At 36.1% G+C, this 14905-nt stretch overlaps 1 protein-coding gene and 1 long non-coding RNA gene across 8 annotated transcripts in view; one reads left to right on the top strand and one right to left on the bottom strand.

The window, feature by feature from the left end:
- The window catches only part of NELL1 (neural EGFL like 1), a 1034994-nt gene that overhangs the window by 5632 nt on the left and 1014457 nt on the right, over positions 1-14905 (bottom strand). The window lies entirely within an intron of this gene.
- LOC129652598 (uncharacterized) overlaps positions 1-14905 on the top strand; it is a 100951-nt gene that overhangs the window by 49953 nt on the left and 36093 nt on the right. The window lies entirely within an intron of this gene.

Genomic DNA, 14905 nt, shown 5'->3' with positions numbered 1-14905 from the left:
TCTTAAAAATCTTATTTCTAAGTAAAATTATAACTAAGCAGCTAAAAATGCATGAATGATCAAGGACTCGTTTGAGTGGAAAATCACGCTGCTGAACTTTTCCCAGTTCATAGTGAATAACCTGACACATGCAAACGCATTCATCTACTTTTATCTCTGCCTCAGCTATGAGAGGAAGTCTGACTATACCCTTTTTACAAAAGAATTAACCGAGGCTCAGAGAGGCTAAATGACTTATCCAGCATCACAAAGGTAGCAATTCTCTAAGCAGCATCATTAGATTTCCTGGTTTCAAAATAACTTTTCTTCTAGGGGGTAGTTTTTAGCATGTTTATTACAGGTGCCACCTCCCACCTTGAGGTGGGAGTTCCCCAAACTATAGCAAAATATAATTTCTGGAGTAAACACCTTGAATACGCATAAAGGATTGAAGGTTGATAGCATTCAAACATTATAACAATGTTTTGCAGTGTTTCTTTCTTTCTTTCTTTCTTTTTTTAAATTGGAGTATAATTGCTTTACAATGTTGTGTTAGTTTCTGCTGTACAACGTCAATCAGCTATATGTATACATATTATACATATATCACCTCCTTCTTAAGCCTCCCTCACACCTCCCCTCCATCCCACCCTCTAGGTCATCACAGAGCACCAAGCTGAGCTCCCTGTGCTATACAGCAGCTCCCACTAGCTGCTTTATGCATGGTAGTATATATATGTCAATGCACTCTCAATTTGTCTCACCCTCTGCCGTTCCTTCCCTGTGTCCACAAGTGCATTCTCTACATCTGTGTCTCTATTCCTGCCCTGCAAATAGGTTCATCAGTATAAATTTTCTAGATTCCATATGCATGTATTAATATATGATATTTATTTTCCTCTTTCTGACTTCACTTTGTGTGACAGACTTTAGGTTTATCCACATCACTACAAGTGACCCAATATGACCCAGCAATCCCACTACTGGGCATATACGCTAAGAAAACCATAATTCAAAAAGACACATGTGCCCCAGTGCTCCCTGCTGCACAAATAATGATAGCCATGACACGGAAGCAACCTAAATGTCCACTGACATATGAATAGACAACGATGTAGTATATATATACAATAGAATATTACTCAGTGCTGCTGCTCATTTATATGTCTGTTGCTTACAGTAACTTCTCACCTCAGACAATGAACAGCTAAAAATTTAAGGTGAGACAAGTGGCCACCTTTTATGGTTAAAACCATGTTGCCAAATATTTATAAAACCAGAGAATCTCAGGGCCAGAATATACCTTAGAGGACACATAACCAAATTCTGACCTATACTTGATTAACCTAGAGCAACCATATTCAAAAGGCATCAAAACCTGTGCTCTAAATTCTCTAATCTTGAAGAACTCACCACCATGGAAGGTATTTTACTCATGCAACTCTGTACCATTCTGACTGTTAAAAATTGGATTTTCCTTGCCCATCTTCACTGATCCTTGTTTTCATCCTTGATATTCAAAGAACTCTTCATCCCTCTATCACATTTTTATTCTTTGTTCTTAGAAGAGAGCTCTTATGTCTCTTCTGAATCATCTCATCTCTAGAGCAAACATATCTAGTTTTTTGATGATTCCTCATAGTTTTAAATCTTTTCACTGTTGTTGCCACTTTTAAAAAAATTAATTTTTATTTGTAATTATAGTTGATTTACAAAGTTGTGTTATTTTTCAGCTGTACAAAATGATTCAGTTACAAGTAAATATATATTTTTTCTTTTTATATTTTCTTCTGTTATAGGTTAATACAAGATTTTGAGTATAGTTCCCTGTGCTATAAAGCAGGTCCCTGTTGTTTTTCTATTTTACATATAATAATGTGTTTATTTTAATCCATAATCCTAATTTTCCCCTCATTTTCCTTTTAGTAACCATAGTTTGTTTTCTATGTCTGTATGTCTATTTCTGTTTTGTAAATAAGTTCATTTGTATCATTTTTTAAAGATTTCACACATAATATCATATGAGATTCTTCTCTTACTTCACTTAATATGATAATCTCTAGGTCCATCTATGTTGCTGCAAAGGCATTATCTTGTTCTTTTTCTATGGCTGAATAATTCTGCATTGTATATACGTACCACATCTTTACCCATTCCTCTGTCAATGGACATTTGAGTTGCTTGCATGTCTTTGCTATTGTAAATAGTGCTTAGTGAACACTGGGTTGCATGTACCTTGAAGTTCAGTTTTCTCTGGATATATGCCCAGGAGTGGGATTCCTGGATAATACGGTAGTTCCATTTTTAGTCTTATAAGAAACCTTCAGACCATTCTCCATGGTGGTTGTACCAGTTTACATTCCAACCACCAGTGTAGGAAGGGTTCCTTTTTCTATTCATCCTTTCCTGCATTTATTGTTTGTAGATTTGATGGTGGCTATTCTGACCAGTGTGAGGCAATACCTTATTGTAGTTTTGATTTGCATCTCTCTGACTGATGTTGAGCATCCTTTCATGTGCTTTTCTGGCATCTGTATGTCTTCTTTGGGGAAACTGTTATTTAGATATTTTGCCCATGTTTTGATTGGGTTGTTTGTTAGACATAGAGCTGCATGAGCTGTTCATATATTTTAGAGATAACACCCTTGTTGGACACTTCATTTGCAAATAGTTTTTCCCATTCAGTGGGTTGTCTTTTTGTTTTGCTAATCGTTTATTCTGCTGTGCAGAAGCTTTTCAGTTTAACTAGGTCTCATTTGTTCTAGTTCTATGAAAAATGCCATTAGTAATTTGATAGGGATATCATTCCCACTCCAGTACTCTTGCCTGGAAAAGCCTGGGGACAGGGAAGCCTGGTGGGCTGCCGTCTATGAGGTCGCACAGAGTCGGACATGACTGAAGTGACTTAGCAGCATCAGGGATATCATTAAATCTGTAGATTGTCTTGTGGGATATCATTAAATCTGTAGATTGTCTTATGGAGTATAATCATTTTCATAATATTGATTCTTCCAGTATAAGAACATGAAATACCTCTCTGTGTCATCTACAATTTCTTTCATTAACATTTTACAGTTATCAGATTACAAGCTTTCATCTCCTTAGGAAGGTTTATCCCTAGTTTATTCTTTTAGTTCAGTTCAGTCGCTCAGTCGTGTCCAGTTCTTTGAGATCCCATGGACTACAGCACGCCAGGCTTCCCTGTCCATCACCAAATCCCTGAACCTACTCAAACTCATGTCCATCGCATTGGTGATGCCATTCAACCATCTCATCCTCTGTCATCCCCTTCTCCTTCTGCCTTCAGTCTTTCCCAGCATCAGGGTCTTTTCCAATGAGTCAGTTCTTCACATCAGGTGGCCAAAGTATTGGAGTTTCAGCTTCAGCACCAGTCCTACCAATGAATATTCAGCACTGATTTCCTAGAGGATGGACTGGTTGAATCTCCTTGCAGTCCAAGGGACACTCACACTCTTCTCCAACACCAGTTCAAAAGCATCAATTCTTCAGGACTCAGCTTTCTTTACAGTCCAACTCTCACATCCATACATGACTACTAGAAAAACCATAGCTTTGACTAGATGGACCTTTGTTGGTAATGTCTCTGGTTTTTAATATGTTGTCTAGGTTGGTCACAGTTTTTCTTCCAAGGAGCAAGCCTCTTTTAATTTTATGGCTGCAGTCACCATCTGCAGTGATTTTGGAGCCCCCCAAAATAAAGTCAAGTCTCTCACTGTTTCCATTGTTTCCCCATCTATTTGTCATTTAGTTATGGGACGAGATGCCATGATCTTAGCTTTCTGAATGTTGAGCTTTAAGCCAACTTTTTCACTCTCTTTTTTCACTTTCATCAAGAGGCTGTTTAGTTCTTCTTTGCTTTCTGCCATAAGGGTGGCATCATCTGCATATCTGAGGTTATTGATATTTCTCCCAGCAATCTTGATTCCAGCTTGTGCTTCATCCAGCCCAGCATTTTGCATGATGTGCTCTACATATAAGTTAAATAAGAAGGGTAACAACATACAGCCTTGTTGTACTCCTTTCCCGATTTGGAACCAGTTTGTTGTTCCATGTCCAGTTCTAACTGTTCCTTCTTGACCTGCATACAGATTTCTCAGGAGGCAGGTCAGGTAGTCTGGTAGTTTAGATGCAACGGTAAATGGAATTATTTCCTTAATTTGTATTTCTGATCTTTTATTGTTAATGTATAGAAATGCAGGAGGTTGCTATGCATTAATTTTGTATTCTGCAACTTTCTGGAATTCATTGATGAGCTCTAAATGGCAACCCACTCCAGTGTTCTTGCCTGAAGAATCCCAGAGATGGGGGAGCCTGGTGGGCAGTCGTCTATGGGGTCGCACAGAGTTGGACACGACTGAAGTGACTTAGCAGCAGCAGCAGCAGTAGTTTATGATAGTGTCCTTAGAATTTTCTATGTATAGTATCATGTCATCTGTAAATAGTGACAGTTTTCTTTTCCATATTTTTATTTCTTTTTCTTCTCTGATTGCTGAGGCTAGGACTTCTAAAACTATGTTGAATAAAAGTGGTGAGAATGGACATTTTGTCTTATTCATGATCTTAAAGGAAATGTTTTTAGCTTTTCACTATTGAGAATGATATCAGCTGTGGGTTTGTCATATATGGCCTTTATTATGTTGAGGAAATTCCCTCTATGTTCACTTTCTAAAGAGGTTGTTTTACCTTTTATCATAAATGGTGTGTTAAATTTTGGCAAAAGCCTTTTCATCTACTGAGATGGTTGTATTATTTTTACTCTTCAATTCATTGATGTGGTTTATCACACTGATTGATATGTGGATATTGAAGAATCACTGAATCCCTGGGATGAATCCCACTTGATCATGGTATATGATCCTTTTAAAATATTATTGGATTCAACTGACCAGTAATATGTTGAGTATTTTTGCATGTATGTTCATTAGTGATATTGGCCTGTACTTTTCTTTTTCTGTGGTATCTTTGTCTGTTTTTTGTTTCATGGTGATGGTGGCCTTGTAGAATGAACTTGGAAGTGTTTCTCCCTCTGAAAATTTATGGCAGAGTTTCAAAAATATAATGTTAACTGTTGCCTAAATGTTTGATACAATTTGCCTGGGAATCCATCTGGTCCTGGACTTTTGTTTAATAGGAGTTTTTAAATCAGAGATTCGATATTAGTACTTTAATTGGTCTCATTATATTTTCTATTTCTTCCTGGTTTAGACTCGGGGAATTGTACCTTTCTAAGAATTCATCCATTTTTTTCTAGGTTGTCTATTTCTTGGCATATAGTTGCTTGAAGTGGGCTCCTGATTGTATTCCTGTAGGGTCAGTTGGAACTTCTCCTTTCTCATTTCTAATGTTTTTTATTTGAGTTCTTTAGCTTTTTTTCTTGATGAGTCTAGCTAAAGGTTTATCCATTTTATTTATCTTTTCAAAAAGCCAGGTTTTAGTTTCATTGATCTTTTCTATTGTTTTCTTCATCTGTATTTCATTATTTCTGCTCTGATCTTAAAATTTCTTTCATTCTACTAGCTTTCACTTTTATTAATTCTTCTTTGCTTTGGATGTCAGGTCAAGTTGTTTGAGATCCTTCTTGTTTACAAAGGTAAGATTATATAGCTATAAACTTCCCTCTTAGATCTGTCTTTGCTGTGTCCTATAGGTTTCAGATCATACTTTTTTCATTGTCTTTTTTCTCTAGATATTTTTTTGACTTCCTGTTTTACTTCTTCAGTGATCCATTGGTTGTTTTGTAACATATTTTTAGCCTCCACATGTTTGTGCATTTTGCTGTCTCCCCTCACCCCACCCTATATTTGAGTTCTTATCTCATAGTGTTATGATCAGAAAAGATGTTTGATGTCAATTTTCTTAAATTTATCAAGGCTTGATTTGTGGCCCAGGATGTGATCTATCCTGGAGAATGTTCCATGTGTACTTGAGAGGAAAGTGTATCCTGTTGCTCTCAGATTTAATGTTCTATAAATTGCCTATCTGGTCTAATGTGTCATTTAAGGCCTATGCTTTCTTATTGATTTTTCTGTCTAGATGATCTATCCATTGAATCAAGTAGGGTGCTCAAGTCCCTCACTATTACTATGACTATGGATTTCTCCTTTTATAGCTCTTAATATTTGCTATATATTAAGGTGCTCCTATGTTGGGTTCATATATATTTACAATTATTCTATCTTCTTCTTGGGTTGACCCCTTGATTATCATGCAGTGTCCTTCCTTGTCTCTTCTAATAATCTTTATTTTAAAGTCTATTTTGTCTGATATGAGCATCGCTACTGCTATTCTCTTTTGATTGATATTTGCATAGAATACTCTTTATTTCATCCCCTCACTTTGAGTATGTGAATATCCCTAAGTCTGAAGTGGGTCTCTTGTAGGCAGCATATATACAAGTCTTGTTTTTGCATCCATTCAGCTAGTCTATGTCTTTTGGTTGGAGTATTTATTTACATTTAAGGTAATCAGCAATATGAATGTTTTTATTGATATCTTGTTAATTGCTTGGACTTGTTCTTATAAGTCCTTTTTCTTTCCTTCCATTTTTGTTCACTTTTCTTGTGATATGATGACTATCTATTGGAATGTTTGGATTGCTTTTCCTTTTCTGTGTTTGTATTGTAGATTTTTGGTTTATGGTTCCCATGAGATTTTGATACAGAAATCGATCCATGAACAAAATTTTTAATCTGATTTCTTAATTTCAAATGCATTTCTGCTATTCTGCGTTTGCACTGTCCTCTTCTCTTGATTGCTGGTTTTGATATCAGATTAGTGCTTGGATATTTTGCTCTTTATGTTTGCCTTTTCCAAGTGAGCTTTCCCATTCACAGTTTTCCTGGTTCTAGTTGTGGCTTTTTCTATTCCACCTAAAGAAGTTCCTTTAGCATTTTTTGTAAAACTAGTTGGTAGTGCTGAATTCTCTAACCTTTTGCTTAACAGTAAAGTTTTTTATTTATGCATCAAATCTGAATGAGAACCGTAATGGGTAGAGTGCTCTTTGTTATAGTCTTATTTATTTATTTTTTTACACTTTCATCACTTTAAATATTTTATGTCATTCCCATCTGGTCTGCAGAGTTTCTGCTGAAAAATCAGCTGATAACTTTATGGGGATTCCTTAGTTTCTTTTCCTTTCTTGCTTTTAATATTTTTTTTTTCTTTGTCTTAAGTATTTGTCAGTTTGATTAATATGTGTCTCAGTGTGGTCTGCCTTGGGTTTATCTTGTATGAGAATCTCTGTGCTCCTGGACTTGAATATGTGGTTCCTTTTTAATTTTAGGGAAGTTTGCAGCTATAATCTCTTCACATATTTCTTAGGCCCTTTGTCTCTTTTCCTTTAGGGGCCTCTATAATGTGAATGTTGGTGCATTTAATGTTGTCCCAGAGGTCTTAAACTTTCCTCATTTTTTTTCATTCTTTTTTCTTTATTCTGTTCCATAGCAGTGATTTCCACCAGTCTGTCTTCCAGCTTACTTATTCATTTTTCTGCCTTATTTATTCTGCTAATGTTTCCTTCTAGTGTATTTTTAATTTCAGTTATTATATTGTTCATCTCTTTGTTTCTTAAATGTTCTAGTCTTTTAAAAATGTTCATATATCTTCTCAGTCTGTGCCTCCAATCTTTTTTTAATTAATTTCTTTTTTATTGAAGGATAATTGCTTTACAGAATTTTGTTGTTTTCTGTCAAGCCTTGACATGAATCAGCCATAGGTATACATATATTCCCTCCCTTTTGAACCTCCCTCCCATCACCCTCCCCATCCCACTCTTCTAGGTTGATACAGTGCCCCTGTTTGAGTCTGAGTCATACAGCAAATTCCCATTGGGTGTTTTGTTTCCCATATTTTGCATATGGTAATATAAGTTTCCATGTTACTCTTTCCATACATCTCACCCTCTCCTTCCCTCTCTCCATGTCCATAAGTCTATTCTCTATGTCTTTTTCTCTATTGTTGCCCTGTAAATAAATCCTTCAGTATCATTTTTCTAAATTCTGTATATATGCATTAGAATACAATATTTATCCTTCTCTGACTTAGTTTACTCTGTATAATAGGTTCTAGGTTCATGCATCTCATTAGAACTGACTCAAAGGTGTTCCATTTTATAGCTGAGTAAAGTTCCATTTTGTATATGTACCGCAACATCTTTATCCACTCATCTGTCAATAGACATCTAGGTTGCTTCCATGTTCCAGCTATTGTAAAGAGTGCTGCAGTGAACAATGGGATACATGTGTCTTTTTCAGTTTTGGTTTCTTCAGGGTACATGCCTAGGAATGGGATTGCTGGATCATTTGGTGGTTCTATTCTAGTTTTTTAAGGAGTCTCCATACTGTCTTCCATAGTGGCTGCATCCATTTATATTCCCACCAATAGTGCAAGAGCGTTCCCTTTTCTCCACACCTTCAGCATTTGTTGTTTGTATGTAGACTTTTTGATGATAGCCATTCTGACCAGTGTGAGGTGATATCTCTTTGTAGTTTTGATTTGCATTTCTCTAATAATGAGCAATGTTGAGCATCATTTCATGTGTTTGTTAGCTATCTGTATATCTTCTTTGGAGAAATGTCTGCTTAGGTCTTCATACTTTTTGATTGGGTGGTTTGTTTTTCTGGTATTGAGTTATATCAGCTGCTTGTATATTTTGGAAATTAATCCTTTGTCAGTTGTTTCATTTGCTATTATTTTCTCCCATTCTGAGGGTTGTCTTTTCACTTTGCTTATAGTTTCCTTTGCTGTGCAAAAGCTTTTCAGTTTAATCAGGTCCCACTGGTTTACTTTTGTTTTTATTTCCATTACTCTAGGAGGTGGGTCATAGAGGATCTTGCTTTGATTTATGTCGTCAAGTGTTCTGCCTATGTTTTCCTCTAAGAGTTTTATAGTTTCTGGTCTTACATGTAGGTCTTTAATCCATTTTGAGTTTATCTTTGTGTATGATGTTAGGAAGTTTTCTAATTTCATTCTTTTACATGTAGCTGCCCAGTTTTCCCAGCACCATTTGTTGAAGAGGCTGTCTTTGCCCATTTGTATATTCTTGTCTCCTTTGTCAAAAATAAGGTACCCATGAGTGCATGGGTTTATTTCTGGGCTTTCTATTTTGTTCCAATATTTCTGTTTTTGTACCAGTACCATACTGTCTTGATGACTGTAGATTTGTAGTATAATCTGAAGTCAGGAAGGTTGATTCCTCCAGCTCCATTCTTCATCAAGACTGCTTTGGCTATTTGGGGTCTTTTGTGTTTCCATGTGAATTGTGAAATTTTTTGTTCTAGCTCTGTGAAAAATGCCATTGGTAATTTGATAGGGATCACGTTGAATCTGTAGATTGTGTTGGGTAGTATAGTCATTTTCACAATATTGATTCTTCCTACCCAGGAACATGGAATATCACTCCATCTGTTTATGTTGTCTTTGATTTATTTCATCAGTGTCATAATTTTCTGTGTACAGTTCTTTTGTCTACTTAGGTAAGTTTATTCCTATATATTTAATTCTTTTTGTTGCAATGGTGAATGGGATTGATTCCTTAATTTCTCTTTCTGATTTTTTATAGTTAGTATATAGAAACGCAAGTGATTTCTGTATATTGATGTTGTATCCTGAAACTTTGCTAAATTCACTGATTAGCTCTAGTAATTTTCTGATACTATCTTTAGGGTTTTCTATGTACAGTATCTTGTCATCTGCAGACAGTGACAGCTTTACTTCTTTTCTGATCTGGATTCCTTTTATTTTTCTTCTCTGATTGCTATAGCTAGGAGTTCCAGAACTATGTTGAATAATAGTGGCAAAAGTGGAGACCCTTGTCTTGTCACTGATCTTAGGGGGGATGCTTTCAGTTTTTAACCATTGAGAATAATGTTTGCTGTAGGCTTATCATATGGGCTTTACTATGTTAGGTAGATTCCTTCTATGCCCATTTTTTTGAAGAGTTTTAATCATAAATGGGTGCTGACTTTTGTCAAAGGTTTTTTTCTGCATCTGTTGAGATTATCATATGGTTTTTATCTTTCAATTTGTTAATATGGTACATAACATTGATTGATTTGCATATATTGAAGAATTCTTGCATTCATGAAATAAACCCAACTTGATCATGGTGTATGAGCTTTTTGATGTGTTACTGAATTCTGTTTGCTAAAATTGTGTTGAGGATTTTTGCATCTATGTTCATCAGTTATATTGGCCTGTAGTTTTCTTTTTTGTGTGTTGTCTGTGTCTGGTTTTGGTATCAGGGTGATGGTGGCCTTGTAGAATGAGTTTGGAAGTGTTCCTTTGCAATTTTTTGAAAGAGTTTTTGAAGGATAGGCATTAGCTCTTCTCTAAATGTTTATTAGAATTCTGTGAAGCCACCTGGTTCTGGGCTTTTGTTTTTTGGGAGATTTTTGATCACAGCTTTAATTTCAGTGCTTGTAATTGGGCTGTTCATAATTTCTATTTCTTCCTGGGCCAGTCTTGGAAGATTGAACTTTTCTAAGAATCTGTCCATTTCTTCCAGGTTATCCATTTTATTGCCTTAGAGTTGTTCATAATAGTCTCTTATAATCCTTTGTATTTCTGCATTGTCTGTTGTAACCTCTCCTTTTGCATTTCTAATTTTGTTGATTGGATTTGAATAAGAATTCAAAATTCTTCTCTCTTTTGTTCTTGATGAGTCTGTCTAAAGGTTTGTCAATTTTGTTTATCTTCTCAATGAACCAGCTTTTACTTTTATTAATCTTTACTGTTGTTTCTTTCATTTCTTTTTCATTATTTCTGCTTGGATCTTTATGATTTCTTTTTTTCTACTAATTTTGGGTGGGTTTTTTTTGGTTGTTCTTTGTTGCTTTAGGTATAAAGATAAGTTGTCTATTGGATGTTTTTCTTGTTTACTGAGGTAGAATTATATTGCTATAAACTTCCCACTGAGAATTTCTTTTGCTGTATCCCATAGGTTTTGGGTTGTTGTGTTTTCATTGTCATTTGTTTCTAGAATTTTTTTGATTTCCCTTTTGATTTCTTCAGTAACCTGTAGATGTTTAGAAACATGTTTAATCTCCATGTGTTTGTTTTTCTTACACTTTTTTTTTTCTTGTAATTGATGTTGTGTTTCATATCATTGTGGTTGGAGAAGATGCTTGATATGATTTCAATTTTCTTAAATTAACTGAGGTTCAATTTGTGACCCAAGATGTGGTCTATCCTGGAGAATGTTCCATGTGCACTTGAGAAGGTGTATTCTTCTGCATTTGGATGGAATGTCCTAAAGATATCAATGAGATCAATCTCATCTAATGTATCATTTAAGACTTGTGTTTCCTTATTAATTTTTTTGATGATCTGTCCATTGGTGTGAGTGGGGTGTTTAAGCCTCCTACTATTATTGTTATACTGTCAATTTCTCTTTTTATGTCTGTTACTATTTGTCTTATATATTGATGCATTCCTATGTTGGATGAATAGATACTTATAATTGTTATGTCTTCCTCTTGTATTGATTCATTGATCATTATGTAGTGTCCTTCCTTATGTCTTGTAATCTTCTTTAAGGTCTGTTTTGTCTGATATGAGGATTGATGCTCCAGCTTTCTTTTGCTTCCCATTTGCGTGGAATATATTTTTCCATCCTCTCACTTTTGGTCTATATGTGTCTTTAGGTCTGAAGTGGGTTTCTTGTAGACAGCATATATATGGGTCTTGTTTTGTATCCAGTCAGTCTGTGTCTTTTGGTTGGAGCATTTAATCCACTTACATTTAAAGTAATTATCGATATATATGTTCCTATTGCCATTTTCTTAATTGTTTGGGGTTGAATTTGTAGATCTTTTTTCTTCTCTTGTATTTCTTGACTATATAAGTCCCTTTAACATTTGTTGTAAAGCTGGTTTGGTGGTACTGAATTATCTTAACTTTTGCTTGTCTGAAAAGTTTTTTATTTCTTCATCAATTTTGAATGAGATCCTTGCCAGGTACAGTAATCTTGTTTGTAGATTTTTCCCTTTCAGTACTTTAAATATATCCTGCCATCCCCTTCTGGCCCGCTGCATTTCTGCTGAAAGATCAGCTGTTAAGCATATGTATGTTATTGTTGCTTCTCCCTTGCTGCTTTTAATATTCTTTGTGTTTAGTCTTTGTTAGTTTGATTAGTATGTGTCTTGGCATGTTTCTCCTTGGGTTTCTCCTGCATGGGATTCTTTATGCCTCTTGGACTTGATTGACTCTTTCTTTTTCCATGTTGGGCAAATTTTCAAATATAATCTCTTCAAAAATTTTCTTATACCCTTTCTTTTTCTCTTCTTCTGGGACCCCTATATTGTGAATGTTGGTGTATTTGATGTTGTCCCAGAGGTCTCTGAGACTATCCTCATTTCTTTTCATTCTTTTTACTTTATTCTGCTCTTCAGAAGTTATTTCCACCATTTTATCTTCAAGCCCACAGATTTGTTCTTCTGCTTCACATATTCTGCTATTGATTCCTTCTAAAGTATTTTTAATTTCAGTAATTGTGTTGTTTGTCTCTGTATGTTTATTCTTTAATTCTTCTAGGTCTTTCTTAATTGATTCTTGTATTTTCTCCATTTTGTTTTCAAGGTTTTTGATCATCTTTACTATCATTATTCTGAAGTATTTTTCAGGTAGTTTGCCTATTTCCTTTTCATTTATTTGGACTTCTGTGTTTCTAGTTTGTTCCTTCATTTGTGTAGTATTTCTCTGCCTTTTCATTATTATTTTTAAACTTATTGTGTTTGAGGTCTCCTTTTCCCAGGGTTCAAGGGAAGTTGAATTCTTTCCTTATAAAAGGTTGAATTCTTTCTTCTTTTTGGTTTCTGCCCTCCTAGGGTTGACCCAGTGGTTTGTGTAAGCTTCATATAGGGTGAGATTTGTGCTGAGTTTTTGTTTGTTTCTTTGTTTTTCCTCTAATGGGCAAGGCTGAGTGAGGTGGTAATCCTCACTCAGATATTGGTTTTGTATTTTTGCTTTGCTTGTTGTTTAGATGAGGCATCCTGCACAGGGTGTTACTGGTGTTTGAGTGATGCTGAGTCTTGTATTCAATTGGTTTCCTTTGTGTGAGTTCTCACTATTTGATACTCCCTAGAAGGCAATGGCACCCCACTCCAGTACTCTTGCCTGGAAAATCCCATGGACAGAGAGCCTGGTAGGCTGCAGACCATGGGGTCATGAAGAGTCGGACACTACTGAGTGACTTCACTTTCACTTTTCCCTTTCCTGCATTGGAGAAGGAAATGGCAACCCACTCCAGTGTTCTTGCCTGGAGAATCCCAGGGATGGGGGAGCCTGGTGGGCCGCCATCTATGGGGTTGCACAGAGTCGGACATGACTGAAGTGACTTAGCAGCAGCAGGGTTAGTTCTCTGGTAGTCTAGGGTCTTGGAGTCAGTGCTCCCACTCCAAAGGCTCAGGGCTTGATCTCTGGTCAGGAAAGAATATTCCACAAGTGGTTTGTTATGGCATTATGTGAGATTAAAACAAATATCCAAAAATGAGAAACCAAAGATAAACCCCAGACAAATGGCAGTTACAAAATCAGATAAATAATAATTAAAATAATGTAATACACACATACACATATACACCCATGAGCAAAGTCAAAAGAGTCCAACAAAAATAAAGTACAGTAGATTGACCCGGTGAACAAAGGAAATTAAAAATTATATTTACCAGTTAAGAACAAAACTAACTAAAGCACAAACTGGAAAACAAAACTCAAGCAAGGTGTCAAGTGGAGAATAAAGCAATGAAAATAAAACTAACAAATATTTTGAGAGGAAAGAAAGAAAAGAAAGAATAGATATGGAAATTTAAATAGAGGTAGCACCAGAGCCCGTAGACTATGGGGTAGGGTCAAGTCTTGGTGTCAAAGTGATGACCTCTGGGATGGTTGACACTTATCGTTATTCCATGGGTCCTTTGCCACAAGTGTCTTCCCACTCCTCAGTGAGCCATGGCTAATCAGGAAACCCTCTAACATTTGCAGGTTAGTCCAGCCAGGCTCCTATGGAGTTATGGCTTTGTACTGGGTCCTAATGTATGTGAAATCTTCTATGTGCCTCCAAGAGTGGAGTCTTTGTTTCTTCCAGTCCTGTGGAGCTCGTGCACTCAAGTCCTGCTGACCTTCAAAAGCAAATGCTCTTGGGATTCCTCTTCCCAATGACAGTCTCTGGCTAGGGAGCCTGATATAGGGATCCAAACTCTCACTGTTGTGTGAGAACCTCTGTGATATTATTATTTTCCAGCTTCTGGGTCATCCACCCAACACATATGAGATTGGATTATGTCATGAAAGTACCCCTCTTACCATTTCATTTTGGCCTCTTCTTTTTGTTTGAATGTAAAACATCATTTTGTGGGTTCCAGTCTTGTTAATTGTCATTCAATGGTTAGTTGTGTTTTTGTTTTTTGTGATAGCAGGTGAGTTCAAGGCCTTCTACTTGGCTGTCTCCTTTGGAATTGAGGGAATGCTTTTAGTTTGGATGCTTGCTGCCTCTTTCTCAGCCTGTGCTGGCTGTTATCCCCTTGATACAGAGTGTGCTCCTGGGATGTTGGGGGCAGTGCTTAGTGCCTGCTTGCAGGTCTTATAGCAGTGGCTGTGGCCAGTGTACTCCCAGGAAAGTGAGGGCAGAGTCTGGTTAATTTCTAATCTCATAGTGTCATGAATGGAAAAGATGCTTCATATGATTTCAACTTTTTAAAATTTCCCAAGGCTTATTTGTGGCCTAGCATGTGATCTATCCCGGAGAATGTTCCATGTGCACTTGAAAAGAATGTGTATTCTTCTTTGAATGGAATGTTTTATATATATCAATTAATATGTCTGGTCTAATGTGCCGTTTAAGACCTGTGTTTCCTTACTGATTTTCTGACTGGGTGATCTGTCCATTGGTGCAAGTGAGGAGTTAAAG

Source organism: Bubalus kerabau, chromosome 5 (assembly GCF_029407905.1).
Source record: "Bubalus kerabau isolate K-KA32 ecotype Philippines breed swamp buffalo chromosome 5, PCC_UOA_SB_1v2, whole genome shotgun sequence".
In the NCBI taxonomy this organism is placed as follows: Eukaryota; Metazoa; Chordata; class Mammalia; order Artiodactyla; family Bovidae; genus Bubalus; species Bubalus kerabau.
The sequence above is the reverse complement of the archived record's forward strand: the minus strand, read 5'-3'. Positions and strand labels throughout refer to the sequence as shown.